Here is a 9,216-nt window from a genome sequence, read left to right on the forward strand (position 1 = left end):
TGTGTATCTCTCTGATCTACCACATTGTACTCCCTCATCCTCCAATTCTTGATCAAATGGTTGATCATTTGATACTTCCAAATCACTCCCAATTGACCTCTTATTTGTAGAGCAACTTATATTTCATCATGCCCATCTCAATCCTCTATTCTTTTCCATCATCACCTTGACCTCATGAATTGATGACTTATGCCACCATATTCATCCTTGAGAATATATGGTTATTTCACTCATCTGTCTCTTATGCCTTGCTCTGCAATTATCTAAACCACCATCACCACCCTATCTACCTTGCCATGCTCATGCATTGTTACATATGGTCAATCCTAATCCTTCCAAATTTAATTTCAAATAAAACCTCTATTCATCAACATTACCTTGGATCTATCTCTTTCCATCATTTGTTTGTCACAAACAAAATGATAACAAATTTTCCTTTTAATACATATCACTCTCACTCTCCATTTCTATCTCTATGTCTCTACCTCCATTGACTTTACCTTCTCAACATGATGCCTTGTCTATACACATGGATGTTGTACATCTCTCTTTCATGGTTCAATTGTGTGTGGCAAAAATGGAGCCGGCCATTTTGTGCATGACAATTTCGGCCAGAAATTCCTCCTCATTTCCTTCTTCTACAAGCCATGCCTCCCACCTAACCCAATCCATAAATGGGCAGCCTCCCAACCAACCCAATCAATGAGGAGGCAGCCAACCCACCAATCCCTCTATAAATAGAGCTTGGCCGGCCACCCTCCTCTTCTTTGCTCTCATTTTCACTCTCCACTCCTTCCTCCACTCCCTCACAACCTTATCCTCCACCCCACCCACGAAAATGCTGCTCCCCTAGCTTCCATGGCCGGCCATGGCCATGGAAATCCTCCAAGATGAAGCTCTCCTCCTCCCTCAAGCTCATCCTCACCATGAGAGCATCTCTCTCTCTCTTTTCCCCTAACCCTAGCTGATTTCCTCACCTCTTATTCTTCCTCCATTGCTAAGATTGGATCTTGATGCAGGTGCATGTTGGTCCAAGCATGGAGAATCTTGAGCTATCCTCAGATCTGAAGTTCATGAGCAAAGTTCGTCAAAATCCCTGCAGTAATTTCTGCTATCTTGCTGTTTCAGATTCTGGTACGAACTTGTAAAATCCGTCAAAACTCGTGTGCAGCTCCAAATCGAGTGATTCAAAGTTCCACAGATAGATATTGAAAAGATCTACAACTTGGCGTTGGTCTCATCCTCAAATTCGTTACGGATTTTCCACGGTAAATAAAGTTCTGTAAACATGCAGAATGACTGTTTGTTAGATTTGTTCCGTTTTACAAAACCTTTTTGAGCAAACTCAACTGTGAGAGAAAGCCCTCTTCAGTACCTTCATTTTGGCGTTGGTTTCACTTCGATTGACCTCCTGAAATTGAAATGGTTCACAGATCAATATCTGGTCAGATCTGACTTTGTCGAATTAAACCAGGAGCTTGGAAACGAGTTTTTGGATGAAACCAGTTCGGTAAGAACCAGCTTTTCAATACCTTTCAGATGCAGTAGACCTCATATTTTTATGAGTTGTGTACGATTTGTGGTGAATTAAACTTGTTCTGTGTGTTCTGCAGACATGGCTGTTAGCTTTTAAATCACCAAAAATCCATTTTTAAACCTAAATGAGTGATTCCAATTCCGTAGGATTACTGAATGTTTTCTTAATCATCTTAAACAAGTTTCAAACCTTTATCTGTTCTGCAACTCCACAGTTAAAGTAAATGGTGAAAACATGCAGTAACCTTGTCAATCCATTTGTGAGAGTTTCAGAAACAATTTGAACCCAAATCCAATTGTGTATGCATCTCTGTTTAATTACCTTTCAAATGCAAGTGGCCTCATATTTTTAGGATTTTTCTACGATTTATGGCTTACAGATCTTGTTTTCTGTACAGTCAGATTCAAAGAAATTCCTAAAATTGTAGGTTTAATATTTTTGGGTGATTCCAATTGGGTTAGTCTTGTATTAGTACTGGATATAGAGTAAAAATATTATTAGTCTCTGTTCATACATATTTGTTGCTATTAGTAATGTTTATGTGTGACATGCATTGTTGAAGCAAAACTTTTCGGTTTATTTAAAACCCTTGACCAACTCTTTTTAGTAGAGATGGGAAACCTTTGTTTTATGCTTGCAAAACAAAACCTCTGCAACCTAACATTAGCTCTTTTGTTTTGCTTAAGTTTTCAAATGATGTGGTATATGGTTTGCTTCCTATTTTTGTATAGTGTTAAGTGAGCAAATTAAATTAGGAAAATTGATTTCTACTTTTCCAAAAATGTTTGAAATTATGTTGTGAATGTTTGTGATGCCAAACTAATGCACTTGTCATCTTTATGATGTTATCTACCAGGGGATATTTGGTTTATACCATGGTGATAACCGAGAGAGGCAATTGCTAAGTTGTGATGCACTCATACCTTTACTAGGTAAATAAATGGGGTTTTCTAAATTAAAACTCTTAAACTTGTTTTGTGGTATCTATAGGCCCTTAGTATGTTATACCTTGGATGCATGGTTAGTTGTTGATTGTTGAATGTTGTCTTGTTGATGCAATGTGATTGATTGTGTTCCTTTTATATTTTCCGACGATAGATGCGAACAATTCCGGAGAAGAAGAAGAAGTGGAATCGGATGAGAAGATTATTTATATTGTTGGAATTCTTATATTGATGGAGTTGAAGAAGTACATGGAAAAATAAGCCAAGGCAAGCCATCTTTTGATCTCTGACTTGGTGTCTAGTTGGATGTCATTTGTTGATGTCCAAAGCACCTAAATTCTATGTGTGTTATTCTCTCTATTTATGTCATCTATGTGTGATTGCAAGTGGGGTACTCCCTATTGGTGATACTCCACTATTGTCTTTATGATTATGGGATGCATGGTATCATGGCCGTGCTATTCCTCTTGGTTATCTTGTATGATCGACTTGAGCATGTTCCATCTCAAGATAATGACTTACACCACACCCACCACTTTTGTAGTATAGAGGTATCAATGCCATGATCTTGGTGTATTCTCAACTTGAGAGGAGTATGCCGTGTACCCATTGGAGAGTATGTTTGATAGTGTTACTCCACTATCTAAGTTGTATTTTTTTAGCACCACAAATCTAAAAGAATAATCCTCCTTATGTTGTCCCTATACATGCTTATCCTAAGTATGTATGATCCCCTTAACACCTCAATTATCATCCCCTTTTGGTATGATGGCTAGCATCATGTCATTGTGACTCTTAGTTCCTTCATAAAACTATAGGTTGGGAACCCCCTTGGAAAAATACCTTGTTGAAAAGAATTTTTGAAAACCTTGAGTGAGTTGGACTTACCCAAGCGTGTGTTTATGAAAGGAAAGGATCTTGGCAAAGATGGTTGAAAAGAAAATCTTGTTTTCGAAAACTTTGGCGCCTAAGTATTCACCCGTGACAATTAACCCGCGCAACCACATTACCCTGGGGTGGGACGGGGCTTAGCTCGTAGTTTGTTCTTCTTAACATGGGACACCGCACAACTATATAAGGGTAAGGTTACCCCTGAATCCGGATTGTCGTTGGTGGAGACAATAGTATAACGGGAGGCCTTCGGGGCTGACCCGTCCGGAAGACACTATGGGTCTCCTGGCTTGGCGGTGGATCCACATTCAAAGTGAGGTGAGCTGCCACGGTGCCGGGGAGGTACATACTCCATAGGGTAGGATCCCGTGCTAAGACGAATAGGCGAAAGGCTATGTCCGAGTTTTTGTCATGGCATAGTTGATATGCAGGGATGATGCCCACATGATAAACTCGCGGATCTTGTGGGGAAAGTGTGCAAACTCTGCAGAGTCAAATCTATTCGAATAGCCGTGTCCGCGGTCATGGACGGTTGAAATGGCTGTTGCTTAGCCTGATGAGTTTTGTTTGAGAAAGTGTTTACCAAAGGAAAAAGGAACTTGTTTTCGGAGTACCGGAAGGGTACTAGAATGGTTGGGTTGACCATATGGAGATGGTCGGAAAGGAAATAAACTGGGTTACTCCCTTCCTAGTGTTTTATGTTGTAGAACTCTTTTGAAGTATCTTCTTTAACAAAGATATAGAGATGTCATAAGTATCTTTTGAAGTATCCTCTTCAATAAAGATATAGGTATGTCATAGGAATCCTCTAGCATTTCCATCAACTGAGATGGACTTATGCTACCTCATCTCCAATAAAGATATAGATATGTCATAGAACTTCCTTAGCGTCCCCATCAATTGAGATGGTGGCATGCTATATCCACAAGAGAAACTGACGCTCTTGTGCATGCTATATCCACGAGAGAAACTATGTCTCTTCCACATGCTATATCCACAAGAGAAACTGATTCTCTCCCCCCTGCTATTTCCACTTGTGAAATTAGCTCTTCCCTCTTGTCATCTTAGATTAGCATTTGTTATCTTGCAATCTTGCAAAGTACCTTCTTGATGGTTTGCGAGTACAATTCCAAATGTACTCACGGCTTTGTCCCTGGCTATTTACCTGGCCAGACTTGGAGGAACATGATGGATGAAGAAGGAGTTGGCGACGTCTATGCGAGCTAGGAACGTCTTCCCAGTCAGTTGCCTGTAGGGTTATGACAGATGACTTGGGTACTGCGCTGCTGAAGTGATGATGCTACTCTGATGTTTAGTTTAGGCCCTTCGAGGCTATTATGTAAGTATTGGTCATGTGACCATGTTGTAATTTTCTTATTCCGCTTTGTAATGGATGGTGTAATTTGATATCAGTTCGGTTATGTGTTCACGGCGCACTGATCATGGGGTCGTGAACTGTATACATAACAAGGATTTTGGACAGCTAGTCCGGGGTCCCCACAGAGCTGGTATCAGAGCTATCCTGACTGTAGGAGACCTTAGTTAGCATGGACGTTAGTTAGGAAACAAGTACTTGTGAAAAACTATTTGCGAAACAAATTCTTTAGTCAGAAGCAGAGCTTCTACTCCTCTTATTGTTCAAAACTTCTAAATTCTTATCTCTCTGCTTCATTAAAATGTTTGAAGATTCTTACTCTATTGTCTCATCCTCTTCCAAACCAACATATTGGACGATGTCCCCGACTCAGACCTGGAGACTCGAAGTGAAAGATGGAACAATCCCTCTGGAAGACTCGTGTATCTCCAACAACAACTATTGAAGATTGGAGGCCGACTTAGTGTGCAGATAAAAGAATAATAAGAACATGTCTTTGGTTATCACCAAAGTATGTCAAGGATCTGACCTTGTTCCTCCGTGGACTTGCACTTTTTTGCAGTCGTCAGGGATCAAGTCCTCAGTTTCTTGACTAGTAATTTTTAGGCCAGCCACGAGAAGATATCGACTTCGGGAGCACCTCAACAGCTACCTCTACGAAGACCTCATGTTTCCGGGATGTCGAGACAAGAAGTTCTACACAGTTTTCTCCTCCGCCTCAACATCAATGACTCAACACCCGGCCCCTTCACTACCAATTGCTACAAGGATCCAACTTGAAGCTGATGCTGATGATATGAAGACGTCAACATATGTGACCAGCCCCAAACCAATAGGATGGATAGGACAAACTCAATCGCTTTGATTGAGATAAACCCGCGCATTAGGAATTTCTGGGTACTTAGAGTGCCATGTCTGGTTTGATGATTGCTTGTAGATTCCCTAGTGTGCTGCCTTGAGTGTTTGTATCTGTTGTTGTGTGCATGTATATCTTGCTATTTAGACGTTCCCGCCCTTTTTAATCGTTTGCAAATTTGTAAAACAGAAATTAAAAATGGAAATCTGCCAGTGTACTGTTTTGCTAATAAAAATAGTTTGGTAGCTCCGATTGATGTGATTCCAGTTGCACTAGAACCAGTATGAAATTATCTTTCAGATGTCACTGACCTTGTATTTTTAGGATTTTTGTGCGATTTTTAATAAATAAAACTAGATCACTGTTTCTGGTTAGTATTTTGAGTCTCAAAAATTGAAAAATAAATATTTTTGAATGATTCCAATTGTGTTGATCTTGTTTTGTTACTGTGCATCTAGGAAAAATACCAGTAGCCTCTGTTAGTGGTATTTTGTCTCTGGTTATGGTTGTATGGGTGTCACCGGCAATGATAGGATTAAAGTTTGTCTCGCCATTGTATTGCTAACTGCTAGTTAGTTGGGTAGATTAACGAAAGACTCTAACTCTAAATCCGTTAGCAGTTGTTTTTTTCAACCGTCAGGGAAACTAACTCAGACCCCTATCTACGCCGACTACTTTCAAGATCAGCTGGAGCATCTCCACTATGCCAGGAAAGAAGAAGCCCTACCTTCAAGAGTGACTGCACCTCTGCGAGAAGACCTACTAACTTGGTCTAACCTTGGAGTACAATCGCGCTAACCTCGAGGATATCTTCTTGAAACCACCCTCTAACACACCATCTAACAAGCTGAGAGAACAATAACGTCAAAGCCGAGCTACATCACATGGTTCATCTGATCCTCATCAAGTGAAGACTCCTGAAGATACCTCAAGAACTCAAGATTAGGTGCAACTTACCCGCTCACCAACTGTTGTAAGTCAGCACCAACCCACAAGCTAAAGATTGTCTTCGACGCCCCCTGTTGCTGCTTCATATGGGTACCAACCAGGCGTTTCATCAACTTACTAACTCACTGCGCGTCCCCTATGGTTTAGTTAACACCGTGAGTGCCTCTTGAAGATGTGGTCTGCACGTCGCCCCTGAAGATTCTTCAACTGAATACGGAAGATCGACGACTTCTTCAGAAGCCCCCGACAGGACCGCAAGGCAGAAGCTCTAAGTTTTTCGGAAAGCCCGATGAAAAATCTTAAGGGTGGAAGACTTCTTCCTCCACTAAAAATTGGAGCTGACCCTAAATTTTTTAAACCTTTCTAAAAACACCGTTGGAAAACATGGGATTGCACTAACCCCTCTTGAAGCCGTGGACTACACAACGCCCTCAGAGGATGTTCAACTCAAGACGGGAGATCAATGACTTCTTCGAAAGCACCGACAAGACCCGTGGCCGAAGCTTACGGTTTTTAACGCCCCTCCCCGATGAACAATTTTAAGGGTGGAAGACTTCGTCTTCCACTAAATTTAAGCTAACTCTAAAAAGTTTTCAAACACCGTTAGATGCACTAACTCTCCCACAGTCTTGAACCACCGCTAGGATCATGAAGAAGCTACAGATCCAACACCGGCCTGGAGTAGTCAACCTCTCCGTGAAGCTCGCTATCGGCAAGAATCCATCATGTCTCGGAGAAGCTGAAGTTGCGACCCTCTCAACAACGCACGCCGACAGAAGGATGGAGTCTAACTTTCGTTAAGCCTTACAACCCCACTAGTTCTACGCTCACTAATCTCGGGACGAGATTATTTTAAGGGTGGAAGATCTGTAACACCCCAACTTTTGCAACCTTGACTAATTGTCCTTATTGCAAAAATTAGGGGGAACAAAAACTTTTTCTTTAAGCTAATTAGATGAATTACCTTGATCTGTTTGTTGAGATGAATTGCTTTGATCTATTGGTAGATGTATTGTCTTGTTTTTCTTGTTGAGTTTTGTCTTGAGCTACCTCAAAGAACAGCACCTCTAGTGGTCAGACAAACAACTCACCTATTAAAACACATGTGTGACCTAGGAAGAATTGTTTTCCTTCTTACTACATCAAGCTCTTCTTCTGATGGCAACATGAGTATGCCATCTTGATGTTTCTCTTTGTGTTACTCTAGCTCAATCATCCTTAGTTCAAAACTTGGGATCATCTACCCGTAGCTACATCCCTCTCTTATACCCACTCTTCCTTGTTGGTTTTGAGGCCATGTCGACCATCTGTGTTGACATGCTTAAAATGTCCAGACTTTGACAATTGAGGTGTTTCAAATACTTTTCAAATAAGTTCTATTTCAAATGATAACTCTTGCACATCTTGTGTATCTCTCTGATCTACCACATTGTACTCCCTCATCCTCCAATTCTTGATCAAATGGATGATCATTTGATACTTCCAAATCACTCCCAATTTGTTGGGGGGATGACCCCCGGTATGCCAAAGGCATGCCAAAACCGGATGGTTTGGGCCATCAAGATACCGGTTTAATATTTAAGCCGGAGGACAAAGTTGCATATTTGGCTAAGTAAAGCTAAGCCGGTATCCCCAAGAGGGGTATACCGGAACCGGATAAAGAAGATACCGGAAGGAGAGCGTGTCGGCACAGCTGGTCAAAGATTCCCTCTGGAGCTAGAAGACAAGGATGAGCTAAGCAAAGTGACTTTAATCGGAGCCCTGGCGCCAAAGAGAAGGGTGACGCTGAAAGAAGCCGGAGGACGTCAGCGTCCCTGATTAAAGAAGACCCCGGCGTCATCCATGATTAAAGTAGCTTTGTAAAGTAGTTTGTCCAGTCAAAGATGCCATTAGGGTTCCTTGCACTGTAAGCCACCCTCTCCCCTATATAAGGAGAGGGGGCACACCCTCTTACGGGGATGTTGTGATACGTTGTGTTGTATTACGATAGAGGAGATACGAAGAGGAACCTTCCATCCAGAAACCTGTAACCATGTTGAGATCAATGAAGCTAGCGATCTAGAGCAGAGTTCTTCCTTTTGTCTTTCTTCTTGTTTACCTGCCTCGTGTTGTGTTCTTGAGGAAAGCAACCGGAGGTTCATCCCATCTAGTCGCAAACCCTCCCCCGAATCCTCTAGCGTCCATTCGGCCCCAACTTAAGCCATCCCATGGCATCTGCTCGTTTGCCACGACGACAGTTGGCGCGCACCGTGGGGCAGAAAGTGGCGCTTGATGGAGTTCACATTCGGGCGTGCATCCTTGACGCCGCCGGCCAGCGAACGGTGTCCGCGCTGGTGCAGCGTCTCTACGACCTGGACTTCATCAACGACAACGCGGGCTGCTTCGCCAACGGCGGCATCTTCCCCAAGAACGGCCGCATCATCGAGTTCGGCAGCCACCGCATCTACTTCGGCACCGTCCCTGTGCGCCAGCGCCCCTCGCCGGTGCTGGTGGCGCCGGATCCGCCAAGATGGCTACATGCTGGCCGTGCTCCTGGCAGCGTGGAGGTGATGATGGCAGGCGCGGTCGTCGCCGGCAAAGAAGCTGTGGAAGAAGGTGCTGGGCGTGCGGTTTCAACCCGCGCAGCCAAGCCACCGCTGGAGCGCGACCCCGGCGTTGCGGGAGT

General features: G+C 42.7%; 1 long non-coding RNA gene across 1 annotated transcript; it reads left to right on the top strand.

The window, feature by feature from the left end:
• Window positions 1-783: 783 nt before the first annotated feature.
• Window positions 784-2,864, top strand: LOC127312833 (uncharacterized). Its single transcript, XR_007858610.2, has 5 exons — window positions 784-1,082; window positions 1,172-1,268; window positions 1,434-1,510; window positions 2,394-2,469; window positions 2,636-2,864. It is a non-coding gene; the product is annotated as an uncharacterized lncRNA (long non-coding RNA).
• Window positions 2,865-9,216: the final 6,352 nt, after the last annotated feature.

The sequence above is a fragment of the Lolium perenne genome, chromosome 7, assembly GCF_019359855.2.
Source record: "Lolium perenne isolate Kyuss_39 chromosome 7, Kyuss_2.0, whole genome shotgun sequence".
Taxonomy (NCBI): Eukaryota; Viridiplantae; Streptophyta; class Magnoliopsida; order Poales; family Poaceae; genus Lolium; species Lolium perenne.